The 21,856-nt window shown below is 49.2% G+C and overlaps 65 non-coding genes across 65 annotated transcripts; all 65 read left to right on the forward strand.

Annotated features, from left to right (window-relative positions):
* The first annotated feature begins 68 nt into the window (after positions 1–68).
* LOC130468139 (5S ribosomal RNA) lies at positions 69–187 on the forward strand. Its single transcript, XR_008928574.1, has one exon. It is a non-coding gene; the product is annotated as a 5S ribosomal RNA (ribosomal RNA).
* Positions 188–404: 217 nt separating this feature from the next.
* Positions 405–523, forward strand: LOC130468151 (5S ribosomal RNA). Its single transcript, XR_008928575.1, has one exon. It is a non-coding gene; the product is annotated as a 5S ribosomal RNA (ribosomal RNA).
* A 216-nt stretch (positions 524–739) lies between these two features.
* Positions 740–858, forward strand: LOC130468157 (5S ribosomal RNA). The gene has a single exon (XR_008928581.1). It is a non-coding gene; the product is annotated as a 5S ribosomal RNA (ribosomal RNA).
* A 216-nt stretch (positions 859–1,074) lies between these two features.
* On the forward strand, positions 1,075–1,193 carry LOC130468168 (5S ribosomal RNA). The gene has a single exon (XR_008928592.1). It is a non-coding gene; the product is annotated as a 5S ribosomal RNA (ribosomal RNA).
* Positions 1,194–1,410: 217 nt separating this feature from the next.
* Positions 1,411–1,529, forward strand: LOC130468176 (5S ribosomal RNA). Its single transcript, XR_008928600.1, has one exon. It is a non-coding gene; the product is annotated as a 5S ribosomal RNA (ribosomal RNA).
* Positions 1,530–1,745: 216 nt separating this feature from the next.
* On the forward strand, positions 1,746–1,864 carry LOC130468188 (5S ribosomal RNA). The gene has a single exon (XR_008928609.1). It is a non-coding gene; the product is annotated as a 5S ribosomal RNA (ribosomal RNA).
* Positions 1,865–2,080: 216 nt separating this feature from the next.
* On the forward strand, positions 2,081–2,199 carry LOC130468197 (5S ribosomal RNA). Its single transcript, XR_008928618.1, has one exon. It is a non-coding gene; the product is annotated as a 5S ribosomal RNA (ribosomal RNA).
* Positions 2,200–2,416: 217 nt separating this feature from the next.
* On the forward strand, positions 2,417–2,535 carry LOC130468208 (5S ribosomal RNA). The gene has a single exon (XR_008928628.1). It is a non-coding gene; the product is annotated as a 5S ribosomal RNA (ribosomal RNA).
* Positions 2,536–2,751: 216 nt separating this feature from the next.
* On the forward strand, positions 2,752–2,870 carry LOC130468219 (5S ribosomal RNA). The gene has a single exon (XR_008928638.1). It is a non-coding gene; the product is annotated as a 5S ribosomal RNA (ribosomal RNA).
* A 216-nt stretch (positions 2,871–3,086) lies between these two features.
* Positions 3,087–3,205, forward strand: LOC130468230 (5S ribosomal RNA). The gene has a single exon (XR_008928649.1). It is a non-coding gene; the product is annotated as a 5S ribosomal RNA (ribosomal RNA).
* Positions 3,206–3,422: 217 nt separating this feature from the next.
* LOC130468241 (5S ribosomal RNA) lies at positions 3,423–3,541 on the forward strand. The gene has a single exon (XR_008928660.1). It is a non-coding gene; the product is annotated as a 5S ribosomal RNA (ribosomal RNA).
* Positions 3,542–3,758: 217 nt separating this feature from the next.
* On the forward strand, positions 3,759–3,877 carry LOC130468252 (5S ribosomal RNA). The gene has a single exon (XR_008928670.1). It is a non-coding gene; the product is annotated as a 5S ribosomal RNA (ribosomal RNA).
* Positions 3,878–4,093: 216 nt separating this feature from the next.
* Positions 4,094–4,212, forward strand: LOC130468264 (5S ribosomal RNA). The gene has a single exon (XR_008928677.1). It is a non-coding gene; the product is annotated as a 5S ribosomal RNA (ribosomal RNA).
* Positions 4,213–4,428: 216 nt separating this feature from the next.
* LOC130468275 (5S ribosomal RNA) lies at positions 4,429–4,547 on the forward strand. Its single transcript, XR_008928684.1, has one exon. It is a non-coding gene; the product is annotated as a 5S ribosomal RNA (ribosomal RNA).
* A 216-nt stretch (positions 4,548–4,763) lies between these two features.
* LOC130468287 (5S ribosomal RNA) lies at positions 4,764–4,882 on the forward strand. The gene has a single exon (XR_008928691.1). It is a non-coding gene; the product is annotated as a 5S ribosomal RNA (ribosomal RNA).
* Positions 4,883–5,098: 216 nt separating this feature from the next.
* On the forward strand, positions 5,099–5,217 carry LOC130468299 (5S ribosomal RNA). Its single transcript, XR_008928699.1, has one exon. It is a non-coding gene; the product is annotated as a 5S ribosomal RNA (ribosomal RNA).
* A 216-nt stretch (positions 5,218–5,433) lies between these two features.
* Positions 5,434–5,552, forward strand: LOC130468310 (5S ribosomal RNA). Its single transcript, XR_008928706.1, has one exon. It is a non-coding gene; the product is annotated as a 5S ribosomal RNA (ribosomal RNA).
* Positions 5,553–5,768: 216 nt separating this feature from the next.
* LOC130468321 (5S ribosomal RNA) lies at positions 5,769–5,887 on the forward strand. Its single transcript, XR_008928713.1, has one exon. It is a non-coding gene; the product is annotated as a 5S ribosomal RNA (ribosomal RNA).
* Positions 5,888–6,104: 217 nt separating this feature from the next.
* On the forward strand, positions 6,105–6,223 carry LOC130468332 (5S ribosomal RNA). The gene has a single exon (XR_008928723.1). It is a non-coding gene; the product is annotated as a 5S ribosomal RNA (ribosomal RNA).
* Positions 6,224–6,440: 217 nt separating this feature from the next.
* Positions 6,441–6,559, forward strand: LOC130468343 (5S ribosomal RNA). Its single transcript, XR_008928733.1, has one exon. It is a non-coding gene; the product is annotated as a 5S ribosomal RNA (ribosomal RNA).
* Positions 6,560–6,775: 216 nt separating this feature from the next.
* Positions 6,776–6,894, forward strand: LOC130468354 (5S ribosomal RNA). Its single transcript, XR_008928743.1, has one exon. It is a non-coding gene; the product is annotated as a 5S ribosomal RNA (ribosomal RNA).
* Positions 6,895–7,111: 217 nt separating this feature from the next.
* LOC130468365 (5S ribosomal RNA) lies at positions 7,112–7,230 on the forward strand. The gene has a single exon (XR_008928753.1). It is a non-coding gene; the product is annotated as a 5S ribosomal RNA (ribosomal RNA).
* Positions 7,231–7,447: 217 nt separating this feature from the next.
* Positions 7,448–7,566, forward strand: LOC130468376 (5S ribosomal RNA). Its single transcript, XR_008928764.1, has one exon. It is a non-coding gene; the product is annotated as a 5S ribosomal RNA (ribosomal RNA).
* A 217-nt stretch (positions 7,567–7,783) lies between these two features.
* Positions 7,784–7,902, forward strand: LOC130468387 (5S ribosomal RNA). The gene has a single exon (XR_008928775.1). It is a non-coding gene; the product is annotated as a 5S ribosomal RNA (ribosomal RNA).
* A 217-nt stretch (positions 7,903–8,119) lies between these two features.
* On the forward strand, positions 8,120–8,238 carry LOC130468398 (5S ribosomal RNA). The gene has a single exon (XR_008928787.1). It is a non-coding gene; the product is annotated as a 5S ribosomal RNA (ribosomal RNA).
* A 217-nt stretch (positions 8,239–8,455) lies between these two features.
* Positions 8,456–8,574, forward strand: LOC130468408 (5S ribosomal RNA). Its single transcript, XR_008928797.1, has one exon. It is a non-coding gene; the product is annotated as a 5S ribosomal RNA (ribosomal RNA).
* A 216-nt stretch (positions 8,575–8,790) lies between these two features.
* LOC130468419 (5S ribosomal RNA) lies at positions 8,791–8,909 on the forward strand. The gene has a single exon (XR_008928808.1). It is a non-coding gene; the product is annotated as a 5S ribosomal RNA (ribosomal RNA).
* A 216-nt stretch (positions 8,910–9,125) lies between these two features.
* On the forward strand, positions 9,126–9,244 carry LOC130468422 (5S ribosomal RNA). The gene has a single exon (XR_008928811.1). It is a non-coding gene; the product is annotated as a 5S ribosomal RNA (ribosomal RNA).
* Positions 9,245–9,461: 217 nt separating this feature from the next.
* LOC130468425 (5S ribosomal RNA) lies at positions 9,462–9,580 on the forward strand. Its single transcript, XR_008928814.1, has one exon. It is a non-coding gene; the product is annotated as a 5S ribosomal RNA (ribosomal RNA).
* Positions 9,581–9,797: 217 nt separating this feature from the next.
* On the forward strand, positions 9,798–9,916 carry LOC130468436 (5S ribosomal RNA). Its single transcript, XR_008928825.1, has one exon. It is a non-coding gene; the product is annotated as a 5S ribosomal RNA (ribosomal RNA).
* A 217-nt stretch (positions 9,917–10,133) lies between these two features.
* On the forward strand, positions 10,134–10,252 carry LOC130468443 (5S ribosomal RNA). The gene has a single exon (XR_008928829.1). It is a non-coding gene; the product is annotated as a 5S ribosomal RNA (ribosomal RNA).
* Positions 10,253–10,469: 217 nt separating this feature from the next.
* LOC130468444 (5S ribosomal RNA) lies at positions 10,470–10,588 on the forward strand. The gene has a single exon (XR_008928830.1). It is a non-coding gene; the product is annotated as a 5S ribosomal RNA (ribosomal RNA).
* A 216-nt stretch (positions 10,589–10,804) lies between these two features.
* LOC130468445 (5S ribosomal RNA) lies at positions 10,805–10,923 on the forward strand. The gene has a single exon (XR_008928831.1). It is a non-coding gene; the product is annotated as a 5S ribosomal RNA (ribosomal RNA).
* Positions 10,924–11,139: 216 nt separating this feature from the next.
* Positions 11,140–11,258, forward strand: LOC130468446 (5S ribosomal RNA). The gene has a single exon (XR_008928832.1). It is a non-coding gene; the product is annotated as a 5S ribosomal RNA (ribosomal RNA).
* Positions 11,259–11,474: 216 nt separating this feature from the next.
* Positions 11,475–11,593, forward strand: LOC130468447 (5S ribosomal RNA). Its single transcript, XR_008928833.1, has one exon. It is a non-coding gene; the product is annotated as a 5S ribosomal RNA (ribosomal RNA).
* A 216-nt stretch (positions 11,594–11,809) lies between these two features.
* On the forward strand, positions 11,810–11,928 carry LOC130468449 (5S ribosomal RNA). Its single transcript, XR_008928835.1, has one exon. It is a non-coding gene; the product is annotated as a 5S ribosomal RNA (ribosomal RNA).
* Positions 11,929–12,144: 216 nt separating this feature from the next.
* Positions 12,145–12,263, forward strand: LOC130468450 (5S ribosomal RNA). The gene has a single exon (XR_008928836.1). It is a non-coding gene; the product is annotated as a 5S ribosomal RNA (ribosomal RNA).
* Positions 12,264–12,480: 217 nt separating this feature from the next.
* On the forward strand, positions 12,481–12,599 carry LOC130468451 (5S ribosomal RNA). The gene has a single exon (XR_008928837.1). It is a non-coding gene; the product is annotated as a 5S ribosomal RNA (ribosomal RNA).
* Positions 12,600–12,816: 217 nt separating this feature from the next.
* On the forward strand, positions 12,817–12,935 carry LOC130468452 (5S ribosomal RNA). The gene has a single exon (XR_008928838.1). It is a non-coding gene; the product is annotated as a 5S ribosomal RNA (ribosomal RNA).
* A 216-nt stretch (positions 12,936–13,151) lies between these two features.
* On the forward strand, positions 13,152–13,270 carry LOC130468453 (5S ribosomal RNA). Its single transcript, XR_008928839.1, has one exon. It is a non-coding gene; the product is annotated as a 5S ribosomal RNA (ribosomal RNA).
* Positions 13,271–13,487: 217 nt separating this feature from the next.
* Positions 13,488–13,606, forward strand: LOC130468454 (5S ribosomal RNA). The gene has a single exon (XR_008928840.1). It is a non-coding gene; the product is annotated as a 5S ribosomal RNA (ribosomal RNA).
* Positions 13,607–13,822: 216 nt separating this feature from the next.
* Positions 13,823–13,941, forward strand: LOC130468455 (5S ribosomal RNA). The gene has a single exon (XR_008928841.1). It is a non-coding gene; the product is annotated as a 5S ribosomal RNA (ribosomal RNA).
* Positions 13,942–14,157: 216 nt separating this feature from the next.
* On the forward strand, positions 14,158–14,276 carry LOC130468456 (5S ribosomal RNA). Its single transcript, XR_008928842.1, has one exon. It is a non-coding gene; the product is annotated as a 5S ribosomal RNA (ribosomal RNA).
* A 217-nt stretch (positions 14,277–14,493) lies between these two features.
* LOC130468457 (5S ribosomal RNA) lies at positions 14,494–14,612 on the forward strand. The gene has a single exon (XR_008928843.1). It is a non-coding gene; the product is annotated as a 5S ribosomal RNA (ribosomal RNA).
* A 216-nt stretch (positions 14,613–14,828) lies between these two features.
* Positions 14,829–14,947, forward strand: LOC130468458 (5S ribosomal RNA). The gene has a single exon (XR_008928844.1). It is a non-coding gene; the product is annotated as a 5S ribosomal RNA (ribosomal RNA).
* Positions 14,948–15,163: 216 nt separating this feature from the next.
* Positions 15,164–15,282, forward strand: LOC130468460 (5S ribosomal RNA). The gene has a single exon (XR_008928846.1). It is a non-coding gene; the product is annotated as a 5S ribosomal RNA (ribosomal RNA).
* A 216-nt stretch (positions 15,283–15,498) lies between these two features.
* On the forward strand, positions 15,499–15,617 carry LOC130468461 (5S ribosomal RNA). Its single transcript, XR_008928847.1, has one exon. It is a non-coding gene; the product is annotated as a 5S ribosomal RNA (ribosomal RNA).
* Positions 15,618–15,834: 217 nt separating this feature from the next.
* LOC130468462 (5S ribosomal RNA) lies at positions 15,835–15,953 on the forward strand. The gene has a single exon (XR_008928848.1). It is a non-coding gene; the product is annotated as a 5S ribosomal RNA (ribosomal RNA).
* A 217-nt stretch (positions 15,954–16,170) lies between these two features.
* LOC130468463 (5S ribosomal RNA) lies at positions 16,171–16,289 on the forward strand. Its single transcript, XR_008928849.1, has one exon. It is a non-coding gene; the product is annotated as a 5S ribosomal RNA (ribosomal RNA).
* A 217-nt stretch (positions 16,290–16,506) lies between these two features.
* Positions 16,507–16,625, forward strand: LOC130468464 (5S ribosomal RNA). Its single transcript, XR_008928850.1, has one exon. It is a non-coding gene; the product is annotated as a 5S ribosomal RNA (ribosomal RNA).
* A 216-nt stretch (positions 16,626–16,841) lies between these two features.
* Positions 16,842–16,960, forward strand: LOC130468465 (5S ribosomal RNA). Its single transcript, XR_008928851.1, has one exon. It is a non-coding gene; the product is annotated as a 5S ribosomal RNA (ribosomal RNA).
* Positions 16,961–17,176: 216 nt separating this feature from the next.
* On the forward strand, positions 17,177–17,295 carry LOC130468466 (5S ribosomal RNA). Its single transcript, XR_008928852.1, has one exon. It is a non-coding gene; the product is annotated as a 5S ribosomal RNA (ribosomal RNA).
* Positions 17,296–17,511: 216 nt separating this feature from the next.
* Positions 17,512–17,630, forward strand: LOC130468467 (5S ribosomal RNA). Its single transcript, XR_008928853.1, has one exon. It is a non-coding gene; the product is annotated as a 5S ribosomal RNA (ribosomal RNA).
* A 216-nt stretch (positions 17,631–17,846) lies between these two features.
* LOC130468468 (5S ribosomal RNA) lies at positions 17,847–17,965 on the forward strand. The gene has a single exon (XR_008928854.1). It is a non-coding gene; the product is annotated as a 5S ribosomal RNA (ribosomal RNA).
* A 216-nt stretch (positions 17,966–18,181) lies between these two features.
* On the forward strand, positions 18,182–18,300 carry LOC130468469 (5S ribosomal RNA). Its single transcript, XR_008928855.1, has one exon. It is a non-coding gene; the product is annotated as a 5S ribosomal RNA (ribosomal RNA).
* Positions 18,301–18,517: 217 nt separating this feature from the next.
* On the forward strand, positions 18,518–18,636 carry LOC130468471 (5S ribosomal RNA). Its single transcript, XR_008928857.1, has one exon. It is a non-coding gene; the product is annotated as a 5S ribosomal RNA (ribosomal RNA).
* Positions 18,637–18,853: 217 nt separating this feature from the next.
* LOC130468472 (5S ribosomal RNA) lies at positions 18,854–18,972 on the forward strand. Its single transcript, XR_008928858.1, has one exon. It is a non-coding gene; the product is annotated as a 5S ribosomal RNA (ribosomal RNA).
* A 216-nt stretch (positions 18,973–19,188) lies between these two features.
* LOC130468473 (5S ribosomal RNA) lies at positions 19,189–19,307 on the forward strand. The gene has a single exon (XR_008928859.1). It is a non-coding gene; the product is annotated as a 5S ribosomal RNA (ribosomal RNA).
* A 216-nt stretch (positions 19,308–19,523) lies between these two features.
* LOC130468474 (5S ribosomal RNA) lies at positions 19,524–19,642 on the forward strand. The gene has a single exon (XR_008928860.1). It is a non-coding gene; the product is annotated as a 5S ribosomal RNA (ribosomal RNA).
* Positions 19,643–19,859: 217 nt separating this feature from the next.
* On the forward strand, positions 19,860–19,978 carry LOC130468475 (5S ribosomal RNA). The gene has a single exon (XR_008928861.1). It is a non-coding gene; the product is annotated as a 5S ribosomal RNA (ribosomal RNA).
* A 216-nt stretch (positions 19,979–20,194) lies between these two features.
* On the forward strand, positions 20,195–20,313 carry LOC130468476 (5S ribosomal RNA). Its single transcript, XR_008928862.1, has one exon. It is a non-coding gene; the product is annotated as a 5S ribosomal RNA (ribosomal RNA).
* A 216-nt stretch (positions 20,314–20,529) lies between these two features.
* LOC130468477 (5S ribosomal RNA) lies at positions 20,530–20,648 on the forward strand. The gene has a single exon (XR_008928863.1). It is a non-coding gene; the product is annotated as a 5S ribosomal RNA (ribosomal RNA).
* A 216-nt stretch (positions 20,649–20,864) lies between these two features.
* Positions 20,865–20,983, forward strand: LOC130468478 (5S ribosomal RNA). The gene has a single exon (XR_008928864.1). It is a non-coding gene; the product is annotated as a 5S ribosomal RNA (ribosomal RNA).
* A 216-nt stretch (positions 20,984–21,199) lies between these two features.
* On the forward strand, positions 21,200–21,318 carry LOC130468479 (5S ribosomal RNA). Its single transcript, XR_008928865.1, has one exon. It is a non-coding gene; the product is annotated as a 5S ribosomal RNA (ribosomal RNA).
* Positions 21,319–21,534: 216 nt separating this feature from the next.
* Positions 21,535–21,653, forward strand: LOC130468480 (5S ribosomal RNA). The gene has a single exon (XR_008928866.1). It is a non-coding gene; the product is annotated as a 5S ribosomal RNA (ribosomal RNA).
* The last annotated feature ends 203 nt before the right edge of the window (positions 21,654–21,856 follow it).

Below are 21,856 nucleotides of genomic sequence, written 5' to 3' on the forward strand. Positions count from 1 at the left end.
GGGTAGGTGTTTAAATGCACCGGAGGTGGAGGGTTTGGGTTATAATGAAATGAGCGCAGTAAGTGTTTGGGTGCGATCATACCAGCACTAATGCACCGGATCCCATCAGAACTCCGCAGTTAAGCGTGCTTGGGCGAGAGTAGTACTAGGATGGGTGACCTCCTGGGAAGTCCTCGTGTTGCACCCCTTTTTTCGCCAAATTCCGTTTTTTTTTTCGACGACGGTGCTGTAAAACGAGGTTGCGGAGCGTAGGTCTCGGAGAAATAATGAATTTGGAAAAAAGAACGGCGGAGTTCCGAGAACCGGGCGCAAAGTTACGGCATTCAGAAAAGAAAAGGGTAGGTGTTTAAATGCACCGGAGGTGGAGGGTTTGGGTTATAATGAAATGAGCGCAGTAAGTGTTTGGGTGCGATCATACCAGCACTAATGCACCGGATCCCATCAGAACTCCGCAGTTAAGCGTGCTTGGGCGAGAGTAGTACTAGGATGGGTGACCTCCTGGGAAGTCCTCGTGTTGCACCCCTTTTTTCGCCAAATTCCGTTTTTTTTTCGACGACGGTGCTGTAAAACGAGGTTGCGGAGCGTAGGTCTCGGAGAAATAATGAATTTGGAAAAAAGAACGGCGGAGTTCCGAGAACCGGGCGCAAAGTTACGGCATTCAGAAAAGAAAAGGGTAGGTGTTTAAATGCACCGGAGGTGGAGGGTTTGGGTTATAATGAAATGAGCGCAGTAAGTGTTTGGGTGCGATCATACCAGCACTAATGCACCGGATCCCATCAGAACTCCGCAGTTAAGCGTGCTTGGGCGAGAGTAGTACTAGGATGGGTGACCTCCTGGGAAGTCCTCGTGTTGCACCCCTTTTTTCGCCAAATTCCGTTTTTTTTTCGACGACGGTGCTGTAAAACGAGGTTGCGGAGCGTAGGTCTCGGAGAAATAATGAATTTGGAAAAAAGAACGGCGGAGTTCCGAGAACCGGGCGCAAAGTTACGGCATTCAGAAAAGAAAAGGGTAGGTGTTTAAATGCACCGGAGGTGGAGGGTTTGGGTTATAATGAAATGAGCGCAGTAAGTGTTTGGGTGCGATCATACCAGCACTAATGCACCGGATCCCATCAGAACTCCGCAGTTAAGCGTGCTTGGGCGAGAGTAGTACTAGGATGGGTGACCTCCTGGGAAGTCCTCGTGTTGCACCCCTTTTTTCGCCAAATTCCGTTTTTTTTTTCGACGACGGTGCTGTAAAACGAGGTTGCGGAGCGTAGGTCTCGGAGAAATAATGAATTTGGAAAAAAGAACGGCGGAGTTCCGAGAACCGGGCGCAAAGTTACGGCATTCAGAAAAGAAAAGGGTAGGTGTTTAAATGCACCGGAGGTGGAGGGTTTGGGTTATAATGAAATGAGCGCAGTAAGTGTTTGGGTGCGATCATACCAGCACTAATGCACCGGATCCCATCAGAACTCCGCAGTTAAGCGTGCTTGGGCGAGAGTAGTACTAGGATGGGTGACCTCCTGGGAAGTCCTCGTGTTGCACCCCTTTTTTCGCCAAATTCCGTTTTTTTTTCGACGACGGTGCTGTAAAACGAGGTTGCGGAGCGTAGGTCTCGGAGAAATAATGAATTTGGAAAAAAGAACGGCGGAGTTCCGAGAACCGGGCGCAAAGTTACGGCATTCAGAAAAGAAAAGGGTAGGTGTTTAAATGCACCGGAGGTGGAGGGTTTGGGTTATAATGAAATGAGCGCAGTAAGTGTTTGGGTGCGATCATACCAGCACTAATGCACCGGATCCCATCAGAACTCCGCAGTTAAGCGTGCTTGGGCGAGAGTAGTACTAGGATGGGTGACCTCCTGGGAAGTCCTCGTGTTGCACCCCTTTTTTCGCCAAATTCCGTTTTTTTTTCGACGACGGTGCTGTAAAACGAGGTTGCGGAGCGTAGGTCTCGGAGAAATAATGAATTTGGAAAAAAGAACGGCGGAGTTCCGAGAACCGGGCGCAAAGTTACGGCATTCAGAAAAGAAAAGGGTAGGTGTTTAAATGCACCGGAGGTGGAGGGTTTGGGTTATAATGAAATGAGCGCAGTAAGTGTTTGGGTGCGATCATACCAGCACTAATGCACCGGATCCCATCAGAACTCCGCAGTTAAGCGTGCTTGGGCGAGAGTAGTACTAGGATGGGTGACCTCCTGGGAAGTCCTCGTGTTGCACCCCTTTTTTCGCCAAATTCCGTTTTTTTTTTCGACGACGGTGCTGTAAAACGAGGTTGCGGAGCGTAGGTCTCGGAGAAATAATGAATTTGGAAAAAAGAACGGCGGAGTTCCGAGAACCGGGCGCAAAGTTACGGCATTCAGAAAAGAAAAGGGTAGGTGTTTAAATGCACCGGAGGTGGAGGGTTTGGGTTATAATGAAATGAGCGCAGTAAGTGTTTGGGTGCGATCATACCAGCACTAATGCACCGGATCCCATCAGAACTCCGCAGTTAAGCGTGCTTGGGCGAGAGTAGTACTAGGATGGGTGACCTCCTGGGAAGTCCTCGTGTTGCACCCCTTTTTTCGCCAAATTCCGTTTTTTTTTCGACGACGGTGCTGTAAAACGAGGTTGCGGAGCGTAGGTCTCGGAGAAATAATGAATTTGGAAAAAAGAACGGCGGAGTTCCGAGAACCGGGCGCAAAGTTACGGCATTCAGAAAAGAAAAGGGTAGGTGTTTAAATGCACCGGAGGTGGAGGGTTTGGGTTATAATGAAATGAGCGCAGTAAGTGTTTGGGTGCGATCATACCAGCACTAATGCACCGGATCCCATCAGAACTCCGCAGTTAAGCGTGCTTGGGCGAGAGTAGTACTAGGATGGGTGACCTCCTGGGAAGTCCTCGTGTTGCACCCCTTTTTTCGCCAAATTCCGTTTTTTTTTCGACGACGGTGCTGTAAAACGAGGTTGCGGAGCGTAGGTCTCGGAGAAATAATGAATTTGGAAAAAAGAACGGCGGAGTTCCGAGAACCGGGCGCAAAGTTACGGCATTCAGAAAAGAAAAGGGTAGGTGTTTAAATGCACCGGAGGTGGAGGGTTTGGGTTATAATGAAATGAGCGCAGTAAGTGTTTGGGTGCGATCATACCAGCACTAATGCACCGGATCCCATCAGAACTCCGCAGTTAAGCGTGCTTGGGCGAGAGTAGTACTAGGATGGGTGACCTCCTGGGAAGTCCTCGTGTTGCACCCCTTTTTTCGCCAAATTCCGTTTTTTTTTTCGACGACGGTGCTGTAAAACGAGGTTGCGGAGCGTAGGTCTCGGAGAAATAATGAATTTGGAAAAAAGAACGGCGGAGTTCCGAGAACCGGGCGCAAAGTTACGGCATTCAGAAAAGAAAAGGGTAGGTGTTTAAATGCACCGGAGGTGGAGGGTTTGGGTTATAATGAAATGAGCGCAGTAAGTGTTTGGGTGCGATCATACCAGCACTAATGCACCGGATCCCATCAGAACTCCGCAGTTAAGCGTGCTTGGGCGAGAGTAGTACTAGGATGGGTGACCTCCTGGGAAGTCCTCGTGTTGCACCCCTTTTTTCGCCAAATTCCGTTTTTTTTTTCGACGACGGTGCTGTAAAACGAGGTTGCGGAGCGTAGGTCTCGGAGAAATAATGAATTTGGAAAAAAGAACGGCGGAGTTCCGAGAACCGGGCGCAAAGTTACGGCATTCAGAAAAGAAAAGGGTAGGTGTTTAAATGCACCGGAGGTGGAGGGTTTGGGTTATAATGAAATGAGCGCAGTAAGTGTTTGGGTGCGATCATACCAGCACTAATGCACCGGATCCCATCAGAACTCCGCAGTTAAGCGTGCTTGGGCGAGAGTAGTACTAGGATGGGTGACCTCCTGGGAAGTCCTCGTGTTGCACCCCTTTTTTCGCCAAATTCCGTTTTTTTTTCGACGACGGTGCTGTAAAACGAGGTTGCGGAGCGTAGGTCTCGGAGAAATAATGAATTTGGAAAAAAGAACGGCGGAGTTCCGAGAACCGGGCGCAAAGTTACGGCATTCAGAAAAGAAAAGGGTAGGTGTTTAAATGCACCGGAGGTGGAGGGTTTGGGTTATAATGAAATGAGCGCAGTAAGTGTTTGGGTGCGATCATACCAGCACTAATGCACCGGATCCCATCAGAACTCCGCAGTTAAGCGTGCTTGGGCGAGAGTAGTACTAGGATGGGTGACCTCCTGGGAAGTCCTCGTGTTGCACCCCTTTTTTCGCCAAATTCCGTTTTTTTTTCGACGACGGTGCTGTAAAACGAGGTTGCGGAGCGTAGGTCTCGGAGAAATAATGAATTTGGAAAAAAGAACGGCGGAGTTCCGAGAACCGGGCGCAAAGTTACGGCATTCAGAAAAGAAAAGGGTAGGTGTTTAAATGCACCGGAGGTGGAGGGTTTGGGTTATAATGAAATGAGCGCAGTAAGTGTTTGGGTGCGATCATACCAGCACTAATGCACCGGATCCCATCAGAACTCCGCAGTTAAGCGTGCTTGGGCGAGAGTAGTACTAGGATGGGTGACCTCCTGGGAAGTCCTCGTGTTGCACCCCTTTTTTCGCCAAATTCCGTTTTTTTTTCGACGACGGTGCTGTAAAACGAGGTTGCGGAGCGTAGGTCTCGGAGAAATAATGAATTTGGAAAAAAGAACGGCGGAGTTCCGAGAACCGGGCGCAAAGTTACGGCATTCAGAAAAGAAAAGGGTAGGTGTTTAAATGCACCGGAGGTGGAGGGTTTGGGTTATAATGAAATGAGCGCAGTAAGTGTTTGGGTGCGATCATACCAGCACTAATGCACCGGATCCCATCAGAACTCCGCAGTTAAGCGTGCTTGGGCGAGAGTAGTACTAGGATGGGTGACCTCCTGGGAAGTCCTCGTGTTGCACCCCTTTTTTCGCCAAATTCCGTTTTTTTTTCGACGACGGTGCTGTAAAACGAGGTTGCGGAGCGTAGGTCTCGGAGAAATAATGAATTTGGAAAAAAGAACGGCGGAGTTCCGAGAACCGGGCGCAAAGTTACGGCATTCAGAAAAGAAAAGGGTAGGTGTTTAAATGCACCGGAGGTGGAGGGTTTGGGTTATAATGAAATGAGCGCAGTAAGTGTTTGGGTGCGATCATACCAGCACTAATGCACCGGATCCCATCAGAACTCCGCAGTTAAGCGTGCTTGGGCGAGAGTAGTACTAGGATGGGTGACCTCCTGGGAAGTCCTCGTGTTGCACCCCTTTTTTCGCCAAATTCCGTTTTTTTTTCGACGACGGTGCTGTAAAACGAGGTTGCGGAGCGTAGGTCTCGGAGAAATAATGAATTTGGAAAAAAGAACGGCGGAGTTCCGAGAACCGGGCGCAAAGTTACGGCATTCAGAAAAGAAAAGGGTAGGTGTTTAAATGCACCGGAGGTGGAGGGTTTGGGTTATAATGAAATGAGCGCAGTAAGTGTTTGGGTGCGATCATACCAGCACTAATGCACCGGATCCCATCAGAACTCCGCAGTTAAGCGTGCTTGGGCGAGAGTAGTACTAGGATGGGTGACCTCCTGGGAAGTCCTCGTGTTGCACCCCTTTTTTCGCCAAATTCCGTTTTTTTTTCGACGACGGTGCTGTAAAACGAGGTTGCGGAGCGTAGGTCTCGGAGAAATAATGAATTTGGAAAAAAGAACGGCGGAGTTCCGAGAACCGGGCGCAAAGTTACGGCATTCAGAAAAGAAAAGGGTAGGTGTTTAAATGCACCGGAGGTGGAGGGTTTGGGTTATAATGAAATGAGCGCAGTAAGTGTTTGGGTGCGATCATACCAGCACTAATGCACCGGATCCCATCAGAACTCCGCAGTTAAGCGTGCTTGGGCGAGAGTAGTACTAGGATGGGTGACCTCCTGGGAAGTCCTCGTGTTGCACCCCTTTTTTCGCCAAATTCCGTTTTTTTTTTCGACGACGGTGCTGTAAAACGAGGTTGCGGAGCGTAGGTCTCGGAGAAATAATGAATTTGGAAAAAAGAACGGCGGAGTTCCGAGAACCGGGCGCAAAGTTACGGCATTCAGAAAAGAAAAGGGTAGGTGTTTAAATGCACCGGAGGTGGAGGGTTTGGGTTATAATGAAATGAGCGCAGTAAGTGTTTGGGTGCGATCATACCAGCACTAATGCACCGGATCCCATCAGAACTCCGCAGTTAAGCGTGCTTGGGCGAGAGTAGTACTAGGATGGGTGACCTCCTGGGAAGTCCTCGTGTTGCACCCCTTTTTTCGCCAAATTCCGTTTTTTTTTTCGACGACGGTGCTGTAAAACGAGGTTGCGGAGCGTAGGTCTCGGAGAAATAATGAATTTGGAAAAAAGAACGGCGGAGTTCCGAGAACCGGGCGCAAAGTTACGGCATTCAGAAAAGAAAAGGGTAGGTGTTTAAATGCACCGGAGGTGGAGGGTTTGGGTTATAATGAAATGAGCGCAGTAAGTGTTTGGGTGCGATCATACCAGCACTAATGCACCGGATCCCATCAGAACTCCGCAGTTAAGCGTGCTTGGGCGAGAGTAGTACTAGGATGGGTGACCTCCTGGGAAGTCCTCGTGTTGCACCCCTTTTTTCGCCAAATTCCGTTTTTTTTTCGACGACGGTGCTGTAAAACGAGGTTGCGGAGCGTAGGTCTCGGAGAAATAATGAATTTGGAAAAAAGAACGGCGGAGTTCCGAGAACCGGGCGCAAAGTTACGGCATTCAGAAAAGAAAAGGGTAGGTGTTTAAATGCACCGGAGGTGGAGGGTTTGGGTTATAATGAAATGAGCGCAGTAAGTGTTTGGGTGCGATCATACCAGCACTAATGCACCGGATCCCATCAGAACTCCGCAGTTAAGCGTGCTTGGGCGAGAGTAGTACTAGGATGGGTGACCTCCTGGGAAGTCCTCGTGTTGCACCCCTTTTTTCGCCAAATTCCGTTTTTTTTTTCGACGACGGTGCTGTAAAACGAGGTTGCGGAGCGTAGGTCTCGGAGAAATAATGAATTTGGAAAAAAGAACGGCGGAGTTCCGAGAACCGGGCGCAAAGTTACGGCATTCAGAAAAGAAAAGGGTAGGTGTTTAAATGCACCGGAGGTGGAGGGTTTGGGTTATAATGAAATGAGCGCAGTAAGTGTTTGGGTGCGATCATACCAGCACTAATGCACCGGATCCCATCAGAACTCCGCAGTTAAGCGTGCTTGGGCGAGAGTAGTACTAGGATGGGTGACCTCCTGGGAAGTCCTCGTGTTGCACCCCTTTTTTCGCCAAATTCCGTTTTTTTTTTCGACGACGGTGCTGTAAAACGAGGTTGCGGAGCGTAGGTCTCGGAGAAATAATGAATTTGGAAAAAAGAACGGCGGAGTTCCGAGAACCGGGCGCAAAGTTACGGCATTCAGAAAAGAAAAGGGTAGGTGTTTAAATGCACCGGAGGTGGAGGGTTTGGGTTATAATGAAATGAGCGCAGTAAGTGTTTGGGTGCGATCATACCAGCACTAATGCACCGGATCCCATCAGAACTCCGCAGTTAAGCGTGCTTGGGCGAGAGTAGTACTAGGATGGGTGACCTCCTGGGAAGTCCTCGTGTTGCACCCCTTTTTTCGCCAAATTCCGTTTTTTTTTTCGACGACGGTGCTGTAAAACGAGGTTGCGGAGCGTAGGTCTCGGAGAAATAATGAATTTGGAAAAAAGAACGGCGGAGTTCCGAGAACCGGGCGCAAAGTTACGGCATTCAGAAAAGAAAAGGGTAGGTGTTTAAATGCACCGGAGGTGGAGGGTTTGGGTTATAATGAAATGAGCGCAGTAAGTGTTTGGGTGCGATCATACCAGCACTAATGCACCGGATCCCATCAGAACTCCGCAGTTAAGCGTGCTTGGGCGAGAGTAGTACTAGGATGGGTGACCTCCTGGGAAGTCCTCGTGTTGCACCCCTTTTTTCGCCAAATTCCGTTTTTTTTTTCGACGACGGTGCTGTAAAACGAGGTTGCGGAGCGTAGGTCTCGGAGAAATAATGAATTTGGAAAAAAGAACGGCGGAGTTCCGAGAACCGGGCGCAAAGTTACGGCATTCAGAAAAGAAAAGGGTAGGTGTTTAAATGCACCGGAGGTGGAGGGTTTGGGTTATAATGAAATGAGCGCAGTAAGTGTTTGGGTGCGATCATACCAGCACTAATGCACCGGATCCCATCAGAACTCCGCAGTTAAGCGTGCTTGGGCGAGAGTAGTACTAGGATGGGTGACCTCCTGGGAAGTCCTCGTGTTGCACCCCTTTTTTCGCCAAATTCCGTTTTTTTTTTCGACGACGGTGCTGTAAAACGAGGTTGCGGAGCGTAGGTCTCGGAGAAATAATGAATTTGGAAAAAAGAACGGCGGAGTTCCGAGAACCGGGCGCAAAGTTACGGCATTCAGAAAAGAAAAGGGTAGGTGTTTAAATGCACCGGAGGTGGAGGGTTTGGGTTATAATGAAATGAGCGCAGTAAGTGTTTGGGTGCGATCATACCAGCACTAATGCACCGGATCCCATCAGAACTCCGCAGTTAAGCGTGCTTGGGCGAGAGTAGTACTAGGATGGGTGACCTCCTGGGAAGTCCTCGTGTTGCACCCCTTTTTTCGCCAAATTCCGTTTTTTTTTCGACGACGGTGCTGTAAAACGAGGTTGCGGAGCGTAGGTCTCGGAGAAATAATGAATTTGGAAAAAAGAACGGCGGAGTTCCGAGAACCGGGCGCAAAGTTACGGCATTCAGAAAAGAAAAGGGTAGGTGTTTAAATGCACCGGAGGTGGAGGGTTTGGGTTATAATGAAATGAGCGCAGTAAGTGTTTGGGTGCGATCATACCAGCACTAATGCACCGGATCCCATCAGAACTCCGCAGTTAAGCGTGCTTGGGCGAGAGTAGTACTAGGATGGGTGACCTCCTGGGAAGTCCTCGTGTTGCACCCCTTTTTTCGCCAAATTCCGTTTTTTTTTCGACGACGGTGCTGTAAAACGAGGTTGCGGAGCGTAGGTCTCGGAGAAATAATGAATTTGGAAAAAAGAACGGCGGAGTTCCGAGAACCGGGCGCAAAGTTACGGCATTCAGAAAAGAAAAGGGTAGGTGTTTAAATGCACCGGAGGTGGAGGGTTTGGGTTATAATGAAATGAGCGCAGTAAGTGTTTGGGTGCGATCATACCAGCACTAATGCACCGGATCCCATCAGAACTCCGCAGTTAAGCGTGCTTGGGCGAGAGTAGTACTAGGATGGGTGACCTCCTGGGAAGTCCTCGTGTTGCACCCCTTTTTTCGCCAAATTCCGTTTTTTTTTTCGACGACGGTGCTGTAAAACGAGGTTGCGGAGCGTAGGTCTCGGAGAAATAATGAATTTGGAAAAAAGAACGGCGGAGTTCCGAGAACCGGGCGCAAAGTTACGGCATTCAGAAAAGAAAAGGGTAGGTGTTTAAATGCACCGGAGGTGGAGGGTTTGGGTTATAATGAAATGAGCGCAGTAAGTGTTTGGGTGCGATCATACCAGCACTAATGCACCGGATCCCATCAGAACTCCGCAGTTAAGCGTGCTTGGGCGAGAGTAGTACTAGGATGGGTGACCTCCTGGGAAGTCCTCGTGTTGCACCCCTTTTTTCGCCAAATTCCGTTTTTTTTTTCGACGACGGTGCTGTAAAACGAGGTTGCGGAGCGTAGGTCTCGGAGAAATAATGAATTTGGAAAAAAGAACGGCGGAGTTCCGAGAACCGGGCGCAAAGTTACGGCATTCAGAAAAGAAAAGGGTAGGTGTTTAAATGCACCGGAGGTGGAGGGTTTGGGTTATAATGAAATGAGCGCAGTAAGTGTTTGGGTGCGATCATACCAGCACTAATGCACCGGATCCCATCAGAACTCCGCAGTTAAGCGTGCTTGGGCGAGAGTAGTACTAGGATGGGTGACCTCCTGGGAAGTCCTCGTGTTGCACCCCTTTTTTCGCCAAATTCCGTTTTTTTTTTCGACGACGGTGCTGTAAAACGAGGTTGCGGAGCGTAGGTCTCGGAGAAATAATGAATTTGGAAAAAAGAACGGCGGAGTTCCGAGAACCGGGCGCAAAGTTACGGCATTCAGAAAAGAAAAGGGTAGGTGTTTAAATGCACCGGAGGTGGAGGGTTTGGGTTATAATGAAATGAGCGCAGTAAGTGTTTGGGTGCGATCATACCAGCACTAATGCACCGGATCCCATCAGAACTCCGCAGTTAAGCGTGCTTGGGCGAGAGTAGTACTAGGATGGGTGACCTCCTGGGAAGTCCTCGTGTTGCACCCCTTTTTTCGCCAAATTCCGTTTTTTTTTTCGACGACGGTGCTGTAAAACGAGGTTGCGGAGCGTAGGTCTCGGAGAAATAATGAATTTGGAAAAAAGAACGGCGGAGTTCCGAGAACCGGGCGCAAAGTTACGGCATTCAGAAAAGAAAAGGGTAGGTGTTTAAATGCACCGGAGGTGGAGGGTTTGGGTTATAATGAAATGAGCGCAGTAAGTGTTTGGGTGCGATCATACCAGCACTAATGCACCGGATCCCATCAGAACTCCGCAGTTAAGCGTGCTTGGGCGAGAGTAGTACTAGGATGGGTGACCTCCTGGGAAGTCCTCGTGTTGCACCCCTTTTTTCGCCAAATTCCGTTTTTTTTTCGACGACGGTGCTGTAAAACGAGGTTGCGGAGCGTAGGTCTCGGAGAAATAATGAATTTGGAAAAAAGAACGGCGGAGTTCCGAGAACCGGGCGCAAAGTTACGGCATTCAGAAAAGAAAAGGGTAGGTGTTTAAATGCACCGGAGGTGGAGGGTTTGGGTTATAATGAAATGAGCGCAGTAAGTGTTTGGGTGCGATCATACCAGCACTAATGCACCGGATCCCATCAGAACTCCGCAGTTAAGCGTGCTTGGGCGAGAGTAGTACTAGGATGGGTGACCTCCTGGGAAGTCCTCGTGTTGCACCCCTTTTTTCGCCAAATTCCGTTTTTTTTTCGACGACGGTGCTGTAAAACGAGGTTGCGGAGCGTAGGTCTCGGAGAAATAATGAATTTGGAAAAAAGAACGGCGGAGTTCCGAGAACCGGGCGCAAAGTTACGGCATTCAGAAAAGAAAAGGGTAGGTGTTTAAATGCACCGGAGGTGGAGGGTTTGGGTTATAATGAAATGAGCGCAGTAAGTGTTTGGGTGCGATCATACCAGCACTAATGCACCGGATCCCATCAGAACTCCGCAGTTAAGCGTGCTTGGGCGAGAGTAGTACTAGGATGGGTGACCTCCTGGGAAGTCCTCGTGTTGCACCCCTTTTTTCGCCAAATTCCGTTTTTTTTTCGACGACGGTGCTGTAAAACGAGGTTGCGGAGCGTAGGTCTCGGAGAAATAATGAATTTGGAAAAAAGAACGGCGGAGTTCCGAGAACCGGGCGCAAAGTTACGGCATTCAGAAAAGAAAAGGGTAGGTGTTTAAATGCACCGGAGGTGGAGGGTTTGGGTTATAATGAAATGAGCGCAGTAAGTGTTTGGGTGCGATCATACCAGCACTAATGCACCGGATCCCATCAGAACTCCGCAGTTAAGCGTGCTTGGGCGAGAGTAGTACTAGGATGGGTGACCTCCTGGGAAGTCCTCGTGTTGCACCCCTTTTTTCGCCAAATTCCGTTTTTTTTTCGACGACGGTGCTGTAAAACGAGGTTGCGGAGCGTAGGTCTCGGAGAAATAATGAATTTGGAAAAAAGAACGGCGGAGTTCCGAGAACCGGGCGCAAAGTTACGGCATTCAGAAAAGAAAAGGGTAGGTGTTTAAATGCACCGGAGGTGGAGGGTTTGGGTTATAATGAAATGAGCGCAGTAAGTGTTTGGGTGCGATCATACCAGCACTAATGCACCGGATCCCATCAGAACTCCGCAGTTAAGCGTGCTTGGGCGAGAGTAGTACTAGGATGGGTGACCTCCTGGGAAGTCCTCGTGTTGCACCCCTTTTTTCGCCAAATTCCGTTTTTTTTTCGACGACGGTGCTGTAAAACGAGGTTGCGGAGCGTAGGTCTCGGAGAAATAATGAATTTGGAAAAAAGAACGGCGGAGTTCCGAGAACCGGGCGCAAAGTTACGGCATTCAGAAAAGAAAAGGGTAGGTGTTTAAATGCACCGGAGGTGGAGGGTTTGGGTTATAATGAAATGAGCGCAGTAAGTGTTTGGGTGCGATCATACCAGCACTAATGCACCGGATCCCATCAGAACTCCGCAGTTAAGCGTGCTTGGGCGAGAGTAGTACTAGGATGGGTGACCTCCTGGGAAGTCCTCGTGTTGCACCCCTTTTTTCGCCAAATTCCGTTTTTTTTTTCGACGACGGTGCTGTAAAACGAGGTTGCGGAGCGTAGGTCTCGGAGAAATAATGAATTTGGAAAAAAGAACGGCGGAGTTCCGAGAACCGGGCGCAAAGTTACGGCATTCAGAAAAGAAAAGGGTAGGTGTTTAAATGCACCGGAGGTGGAGGGTTTGGGTTATAATGAAATGAGCGCAGTAAGTGTTTGGGTGCGATCATACCAGCACTAATGCACCGGATCCCATCAGAACTCCGCAGTTAAGCGTGCTTGGGCGAGAGTAGTACTAGGATGGGTGACCTCCTGGGAAGTCCTCGTGTTGCACCCCTTTTTTCGCCAAATTCCGTTTTTTTTTTCGACGACGGTGCTGTAAAACGAGGTTGCGGAGCGTAGGTCTCGGAGAAATAATGAATTTGGAAAAAAGAACGGCGGAGTTCCGAGAACCGGGCGCAAAGTTACGGCATTCAGAAAAGAAAAGGGTAGGTGTTTAAATGCACCGGAGGTGGAGGGTTTGGGTTATAATGAAATGAGCGCAGTAAGTGTTTGGGTGCGATCATACCAGCACTAATGCACCGGATCCCATCAGAACTCCGCAGTTAAGCGTGCTTGGGCGAGAGTAGTACTAGGATGGGTGACCTCCTGGGAAGTCCTCGTGTTGCACCCCTTTTTTCGCCAAATTCCGTTTTTTTTTCGACGACGGTGCTGTAAAACGAGGTTGCGGAGCGTAGGTCTCGGAGAAATAATGAATTTGGAAAAAAGAACGGCGGAGTTCCGAGAACCGGGCGCAAAGTTACGGCATTCAGAAAAGAAAAGGGTAGGTGTTTAAATGCACCGGAGGTGGAGGGTTTGGGTTATAATGAAATGAGCGCAGTAAGTGTTTGGGTGCGATCATACCAGCACTAATGCACCGGATCCCATCAGAACTCCGCAGTTAAGCGTGCTTGGGCGAGAGTAGTACTAGGATGGGTGACCTCCTGGGAAGTCCTCGTGTTGCACCCCTTTTTTCGCCAAATTCCGTTTTTTTTTTCGACGACGGTGCTGTAAAACGAGGTTGCGGAGCGTAGGTCTCGGAGAAATAATGAATTTGGAAAAAAGAACGGCGGAGTTCCGAGAACCGGGCGCAAAGTTACGGCATTCAGAAAAGAAAAGGGTAGGTGTTTAAATGCACCGGAGGTGGAGGGTTTGGGTTATAATGAAATGAGCGCAGTAAGTGTTTGGGTGCGATCATACCAGCACTAATGCACCGGATCCCATCAGAACTCCGCAGTTAAGCGTGCTTGGGCGAGAGTAGTACTAGGATGGGTGACCTCCTGGGAAGTCCTCGTGTTGCACCCCTTTTTTCGCCAAATTCCGTTTTTTTTTCGACGACGGTGCTGTAAAACGAGGTTGCGGAGCGTAGGTCTCGGAGAAATAATGAATTTGGAAAAAAGAACGGCGGAGTTCCGAGAACCGGGCGCAAAGTTACGGCATTCAGAAAAGAAAAGGGTAGGTGTTTAAATGCACCGGAGGTGGAGGGTTTGGGTTATAATGAAATGAGCGCAGTAAGTGTTTGGGTGCGATCATACCAGCACTAATGCACCGGATCCCATCAGAACTCCGCAGTTAAGCGTGCTTGGGCGAGAGTAGTACTAGGATGGGTGACCTCCTGGGAAGTCCTCGTGTTGCACCCCTTTTTTCGCCAAATTCCGTTTTTTTTTCGACGACGGTGCTGTAAAACGAGGTTGCGGAGCGTAGGTCTCGGAGAAATAATGAATTTGGAAAAAAGAACGGCGGAGTTCCGAGAACCGGGCGCAAAGTTACGGCATTCAGAAAAGAAAAGGGTAGGTGTTTAAATGCACCGGAGGTGGAGGGTTTGGGTTATAATGAAATGAGCGCAGTAAGTGTTTGGGTGCGATCATACCAGCACTAATGCACCGGATCCCATCAGAACTCCGCAGTTAAGCGTGCTTGGGCGAGAGTAGTACTAGGATGGGTGACCTCCTGGGAAGTCCTCGTGTTGCACCCCTTTTTTCGCCAAATTCCGTTTTTTTTTTCGACGACGGTGCTGTAAAACGAGGTTGCGGAGCGTAGGTCTCGGAGAAATAATGAATTTGGAAAAAAGAACGGCGGAGTTCCGAGAACCGGGCGCAAAGTTACGGCATTCAGAAAAGAAAAGGGTAGGTGTTTAAATGCACCGGAGGTGGAGGGTTTGGGTTATAATGAAATGAGCGCAGTAAGTGTTTGGGTGCGATCATACCAGCACTAATGCACCGGATCCCATCAGAACTCCGCAGTTAAGCGTGCTTGGGCGAGAGTAGTACTAGGATGGGTGACCTCCTGGGAAGTCCTCGTGTTGCACCCCTTTTTTCGCCAAATTCCGTTTTTTTTTCGACGACGGTGCTGTAAAACGAGGTTGCGGAGCGTAGGTCTCGGAGAAATAATGAATTTGGAAAAAAGAACGGCGGAGTTCCGAGAACCGGGCGCAAAGTTACGGCATTCAGAAAAGAAAAGGGTAGGTGTTTAAATGCACCGGAGGTGGAGGGTTTGGGTTATAATGAAATGAGCGCAGTAAGTGTTTGGGTGCGATCATACCAGCACTAATGCACCGGATCCCATCAGAACTCCGCAGTTAAGCGTGCTTGGGCGAGAGTAGTACTAGGATGGGTGACCTCCTGGGAAGTCCTCGTGTTGCACCCCTTTTTTCGCCAAATTCCGTTTTTTTTTCGACGACGGTGCTGTAAAACGAGGTTGCGGAGCGTAGGTCTCGGAGAAATAATGAATTTGGAAAAAAGAACGGCGGAGTTCCGAGAACCGGGCGCAAAGTTACGGCATTCAGAAAAGAAAAGGGTAGGTGTTTAAATGCACCGGAGGTGGAGGGTTTGGGTTATAATGAAATGAGCGCAGTAAGTGTTTGGGTGCGATCATACCAGCACTAATGCACCGGATCCCATCAGAACTCCGCAGTTAAGCGTGCTTGGGCGAGAGTAGTACTAGGATGGGTGACCTCCTGGGAAGTCCTCGTGTTGCACCCCTTTTTTCGCCAAATTCCGTTTTTTTTTCGACGACGGTGCTGTAAAACGAGGTTGCGGAGCGTAGGTCTCGGAGAAATAATGAATTTGGAAAAAAGAACGGCGGAGTTCCGAGAACCGGGCGCAAAGTTACGGCATTCAGAAAAGAAAAGGGTAGGTGTTTAAATGCACCGGAGGTGGAGGGTTTGGGTTATAATGAAATGAGCGCAGTAAGTGTTTGGGTGCGATCATACCAGCACTAATGCACCGGATCCCATCAGAACTCCGCAGTTAAGCGTGCTTGGGCGAGAGTAGTACTAGGATGGGTGACCTCCTGGGAAGTCCTCGTGTTGCACCCCTTTTTTCGCCAAATTCCGTTTTTTTTTTCGACGACGGTGCTGTAAAACGAGGTTGCGGAGCGTAGGTCTCGGAGAAATAATGAATTTGGAAAAAAGAACGGCGGAGTTCCGAGAACCGGGCGCAAAGTTACGGCATTCAGAAAAGAAAAGGGTAGGTGTTTAAATGCACCGGAGGTGGAGGGTTTGGGTTATAATGAAATGAGCGCAGTAAGTGTTTGGGTGCGATCATACCAGCACTAATGCACCGGATCCCATCAGAACTCCGCAGTTAAGCGTGCTTGGGCGAGAGTAGTACTAGGATGGGTGACCTCCTGGGAAGTCCTCGTGTTGCACCCCTTTTTTCGCCAAATTCCGTTTTTTTTTTCGACGACGGTGCTGTAAAACGAGGTTGCGGAGCGTAGGTCTCGGAGAAATAATGAATTTGGAAAAAAGAACGGCGGAGTTCCGAGAACCGGGCGCAAAGTTACGGCATTCAGAAAAGAAAAGGGTAGGTGTTTAAATGCACCGGAGGTGGAGGGTTTGGGTTATAATGAAATGAGCGCAGTAAGTGTTTGGGTGCGATCATACCAGCACTAATGCACCGGATCCCATCAGAACTCCGCAGTTAAGCGTGCTTGGGCGAGAGTAGTACTAGGATGGGTGACCTCCTGGGAAGTCCTCGTGTTGCACCCCTTTTTTCGCCAAATTCCGTTTTTTTTTTCGACGACGGTGCTGTAAAACGAGGTTGCGGAGCGTAGGTCTCGGAGAAATAATGAATTTGGAAAAAAGAACGGCGGAGTTCCGAGAACCGGGCGCAAAGTTACGGCATTCAGAAAAGAAAAGGGTAGGTGTTTAAATGCACCGGAGGTGGAGGGTTTGGGTTATAATGAAATGAGCGCAGTAAGTGTTTGGGTGCGATCATACCAGCACTAATGCACCGGATCCCATCAGAACTCCGCAGTTAAGCGTGCTTGGGCGAGAGTAGTACTAGGATGGGTGACCTCCTGGGAAGTCCTCGTGTTGCACCCCTTTTTTCGCCAAATTCCGTTTTTTTTTCGACGACGGTGCTGTAAAACGAGGTTGCGGAGCGTAGGTCTCGGAGAAATAATGAATTTGGAAAAAAGAACGGCGGAGTTCCGAGAACCGGGCGCAAAGTTACGGCATTCAGAAAAGAAAAGGGTAGGTGTTTAAATGCACCGGAGGTGGAGGGTTTGGGTTATAATGAAATGAGCGCAGTAAGTGTTTGGGTGCGATCATACCAGCACTAATGCACCGGATCCCATCAGAACTCCGCAGTTAAGCGTGCTTGGGCGAGAGTAGTACTAGGATGGGTGACCTCCTGGGAAGTCCTCGTGTTGCACCCCTTTTTTCGCCAAATTCCGTTTTTTTTTCGACGACGGTGCTGTAAAACGAGGTTGCGGAGCGTAGGTCTCGGAGAAATAATGAATTTGGAAAAAAGAACGGCGGAGTTCCGAGAACCGGGCGCAAAGTTACGGCATTCAGAAAAGAAAAGGGTAGGTGTTTAAATGCACCGGAGGTGGAGGGTTTGGGTTATAATGAAATGAGCGCAGTAAGTGTTTGGGTGCGATCATACCAGCACTAATGCACCGGATCCCATCAGAACTCCGCAGTTAAGCGTGCTTGGGCGAGAGTAGTACTAGGATGGGTGACCTCCTGGGAAGTCCTCGTGTTGCACCCCTTTTTTCGCCAAATTCCGTTTTTTTTTCGACGACGGTGCTGTAAAACGAGGTTGCGGAGCGTAGGTCTCGGAGAAATAATGAATTTGGAAAAAAGAACGGCGGAGTTCCGAGAACCGGGCGCAAAGTTACGGCATTCAGAAAAGAAAAGGGTAGGTGTTTAAATGCACCGGAGGTGGAGGGTTTGGGTTATAATGAAATGAGCGCAGTAAGTGTTTGGGTGCGATCATACCAGCACTAATGCACCGGATCCCATCAGAACTCCGCAGTTAAGCGTGCTTGGGCGAGAGTAGTACTAGGATGGGTGACCTCCTGGGAAGTCCTCGTGTTGCACCCCTTTTTTCGCCAAATTCCGTTTTTTTTTCGACGACGGTGCTGTAAAACGAGGTTGCGGAGCGTAGGTCTCGGAGAAATAATGAATTTGGAAAAAAGAACGGCGGAGTTCCGAGAACCGGGCGCAAAGTTACGGCATTCAGAAAAGAAAAGGGTAGGTGTTTAAATGCACCGGAGGTGGAGGGTTTGGGTTATAATGAAATGAGCGCAGTAAGTGTTTGGGTGCGATCATACCAGCACTAATGCACCGGATCCCATCAGAACTCCGCAGTTAAGCGTGCTTGGGCGAGAGTAGTACTAGGATGGGTGACCTCCTGGGAAGTCCTCGTGTTGCACCCCTTTTTTCGCCAAATTCCGTTTTTTTTTCGACGACGGTGCTGTAAAACGAGGTTGCGGAGCGTAGGTCTCGGAGAAATAATGAATTTGGAAAAAAGAACGGCGGAGTTCCGAGAACCGGGCGCAAAGTTACGGCATTCAGAAAAGAAAAGGGTAGGTGTTTAAATGCACCGGAGGTGGAGGGTTTGGGTTATAATGAAATGAGCGCAGTAAGTGTTTGGGTGCGATCATACCAGCACTAATGCACCGGATCCCATCAGAACTCCGCAGTTAAGCGTGCTTGGGCGAGAGTAGTACTAGGATGGGTGACCTCCTGGGAAGTCCTCGTGTTGCACCCCTTTTTTCGCCAAATTCCGTTTTTTTTTTCGACGACGGTGCTGTAAAACGAGGTTGCGGAGCGTAGGTCTCGGAGAAATAATGAATTTGGAAAAAAGAACGGCGGAGTTCCGAGAACCGGGCGCAAAGTTACGGCATTCAGAAAAGAAAAGGGTAGGTGTTTAAATGCACCGGAGGTGGAGGGTTTGGGTTATAATGAAATGAGCGCAGTAAGTGTTTGGGTGCGATCATACCAGCACTAATGCACCGGATCCCATCAGAACTCCGCAGTTAAGCGTGCTTGGGCGAGAGTAGTACTAGGATGGGTGACCTCCTGGGAAGTCCTCGTGTTGCACCCCTTTTTTCGCCAAATTCCGTTTTTTTTTTCGACGACGGTGCTGTAAAACGAGGTTGCGGAGCGTAGGTCTCGGAGAAATAATGAATTTGGAAAAAAGAACGGCGGAGTTCCGAGAACCGGGCGCAAAGTTACGGCATTCAGAAAAGAAAAGGGTAGGTGTTTAAATGCACCGGAGGTGGAGGGTTTGGGTTATAATGAAATGAGCGCAGTAAGTGTTTGGGTGCGATCATACCAGCACTAATGCACCGGATCCCATCAGAACTCCGCAGTTAAGCGTGCTTGGGCGAGAGTAGTACTAGGATGGGTGACCTCCTGGGAAGTCCTCGTGTTGCACCCCTTTTTTCGCCAAATTCCGTTTTTTTTTCGACGACGGTGCTGTAAAACGAGGTTGCGGAGCGTAGGTCTCGGAGAAATAATGAATTTGGAAAAAAGAACGGCGGAGTTCCGAGAACCGGGCGCAAAGTTACGGCATTCAGAAAAGAAAAGGGTAGGTGTTTAAATGCACCGGAGGTGGAGGGTTTGGGTTATAATGAAATGAGCGCAGTAAGTGTTTGGGTGCGATCATACCAGCACTAATGCACCGGATCCCATCAGAACTCCGCAGTTAAGCGTGCTTGGGCGAGAGTAGTACTAGGATGGGTGACCTCCTGGGAAGTCCTCGTGTTGCACCCCTTTTTTCGCCAAATTCCGTTTTTTTTTCGACGACGGTGCTGTAAAACGAGGTTGCGGAGCGTAGGTCTCGGAGAAATAATGAATTTGGAAAAAAGAACGGCGGAGTTCCGAGAACCGGGCGCAAAGTTACGGCATTCAGAAAAGAAAAGGGTAGGTGTTTAAATGCACCGGAGGTGGAGGGTTTGGGTTATAATGAAATGAGCGCAGTAAGTGTTTGGGTGCGATCATACCAGCACTAATGCACCGGATCCCATCAGAACTCCGCAGTTAAGCGTGCTTGGGCGAGAGTAGTACTAGGATGGGTGACCTCCTGGGAAGTCCTCGTGTTGCACCCCTTTTTTCGCCAAATTCCGTTTTTTTTTTCGACGACGGTGCTGTAAAACGAGGTTGCGGAGCGTAGGTCTCGGAGAAATAATGAATTTGGAAAAAAGAACGGCGGAGTTCCGAGAACCGGGCGCAAAGTTACGGCATTCAGAAAAGAAAAGGGTAGGTGTTTAAATGCACCGGAGGTGGAGGGTTTGGGTTATAATGAAATGAGCGCAGTAAGTGTTTGGGTGCGATCATACCAGCACTAATGCACCGGATCCCATCAGAACTCCGCAGTTAAGCGTGCTTGGGCGAGAGTAGTACTAGGATGGGTGACCTCCTGGGAAGTCCTCGTGTTGCACCCCTTTTTTCGCCAAATTCCGTTTTTTTTTCGACGACGGTGCTGTAAAACGAGGTTGCGGAGCGTAGGTCTCGGAGAAATAATGAATTTGGAAAAAAGAACGGCGGAGTTCCGAGAACCGGGCGCAAAGTTACGGCATTCAGAAAAGAAAAGGGTAGGTGTTTAAATGCACCGGAGGTGGAGGGTTTGGGTTATAATGAAATGAGCGCAGTAAGTGTTTGGGTGCGATCATACCAGCACTAATGCACCGGATCCCATCAGAACTCCGCAGTTAAGCGTGCTTGGGCGAGAGTAGTACTAGGATGGGTGACCTCCTGGGAAGTCCTCGTGTTGCACCCCTTTTTTCGCCAAATTCCGTTTTTTTTTCGACGACGGTGCTGTAAAACGAGGTTGCGGAGCGTAGGTCTCGGAGAAATAATGAATTTGGAAAAAAGAACGGCGGAGTTCCGAGAACCGGGCGCAAAGTTACGGCATTCAGAAAAGAAAAGGGTAGGTGTTTAAATGCACCGGAGGTGGAGGGTTTGGGTTATAATGAAATGAGCGCAGTAAGTGTTTGGGTGCGATCATACCAGCACTAATGCACCGGATCCCATCAGAACTCCGCAGTTAAGCGTGCTTGGGCGAGAGTAGTACTAGGATGGGTGACCTCCTGGGAAGTCCTCGTGTTGCACCCCTTTTTTCGCCAAATTCCGTTTTTTTTTCGACGACGGTGCTGTAAAACGAGGTTGCGGAGCGTAGGTCTCGGAGAAATAATGAATTTGGAAAAAAGAACGGCGGAGTTCCGAGAACCGGGCGCAAAGTTACGGCATTCAGAAAAGAAAAGGGTAGGTGTTTAAATGCACCGGAGGTGGAGGGTTTGGGTTATAATGAAATGAGCGCAGTAAGTGTTTGGGTGCGATCATACCAGCACTAATGCACCGGATCCCATCAGAACTCCGCAGTTAAGCGTGCTTGGGCGAGAGTAGTACTAGGATGGGTGACCTCCTGGGAAGTCCTCGTGTTGCACCCCTTTTTTCGCCAAATTCCGTTTTTTTTTCGACGACGGTGCTGTAAAACGAGGTTGCGGAGCGTAGGTCTCGGAGAAATAATGAATTTGGAAAAAAGAACGGCGGAGTTCCGAGAACCGGGCGCAAAGTTACGGCATTCAGAAAAGAAAAGGGTAGGTGTTTAAATGCACCGGAGGTGGAGGGTTTGGGTTATAATGAAATGAGCGCAGTAAGTGTTTGGGTGCGATCATACCAGCACTAATGCACCGGATCCCATCAGAACTCCGCAGTTAAGCGTGCTTGGGCGAGAGTAGTACTAGGATGGGTGACCTCCTGGGAAGTCCTCGTGTTGCACCCCTTTTTTCGCCAAATTCCGTTTTTTTTTCGACGACGGTGCTGTAAAACGAGGTTGCGGAGCGTAGGTCTCGGAGAAATAATGAATTTGGAAAAAAGAACGGCGGAGTTCCGAGAACCGGGCGCAAAGTTACGGCATTCAGAAAAGAAAAGGGTAGGTGTTTAAATGCACCGGAGGTGGAGGGTTTGGGTTATAATGAAATGAGCGCAGTAAGTGTTTGGGTGCGATCATACCAGCACTAATGCACCGGATCCCATCAGAACTCCGCAGTTAAGCGTGCTTGGGCGAGAGTAGTACTAGGATGGGTGACCTCCTGGGAAGTCCTCGTGTTGCACCCCTTTTTTCGCCAAATTCCGTTTTTTTTTCGACGACGGTGCTGTAAAACGAGGTTGCGGAGCGTAGGTCTCGGAGAAATAATGAATTTGGAAAAAAGAACGGCGGAGTTCCGAGAACCGGGCGCAAAGTTACGGCATTCAGAAAAGAAAAGGGTAGGTGTTTAAATGCACCGGAGGTGGAGGGTTTGGGTTATAATGAAATGAGC

The sequence above is a fragment of the Spinacia oleracea genome, chromosome 2, assembly GCF_020520425.1.
Source record: "Spinacia oleracea cultivar Varoflay chromosome 2, BTI_SOV_V1, whole genome shotgun sequence".
Taxonomy (NCBI): domain Eukaryota; kingdom Viridiplantae; phylum Streptophyta; class Magnoliopsida; order Caryophyllales; family Amaranthaceae; genus Spinacia; species Spinacia oleracea.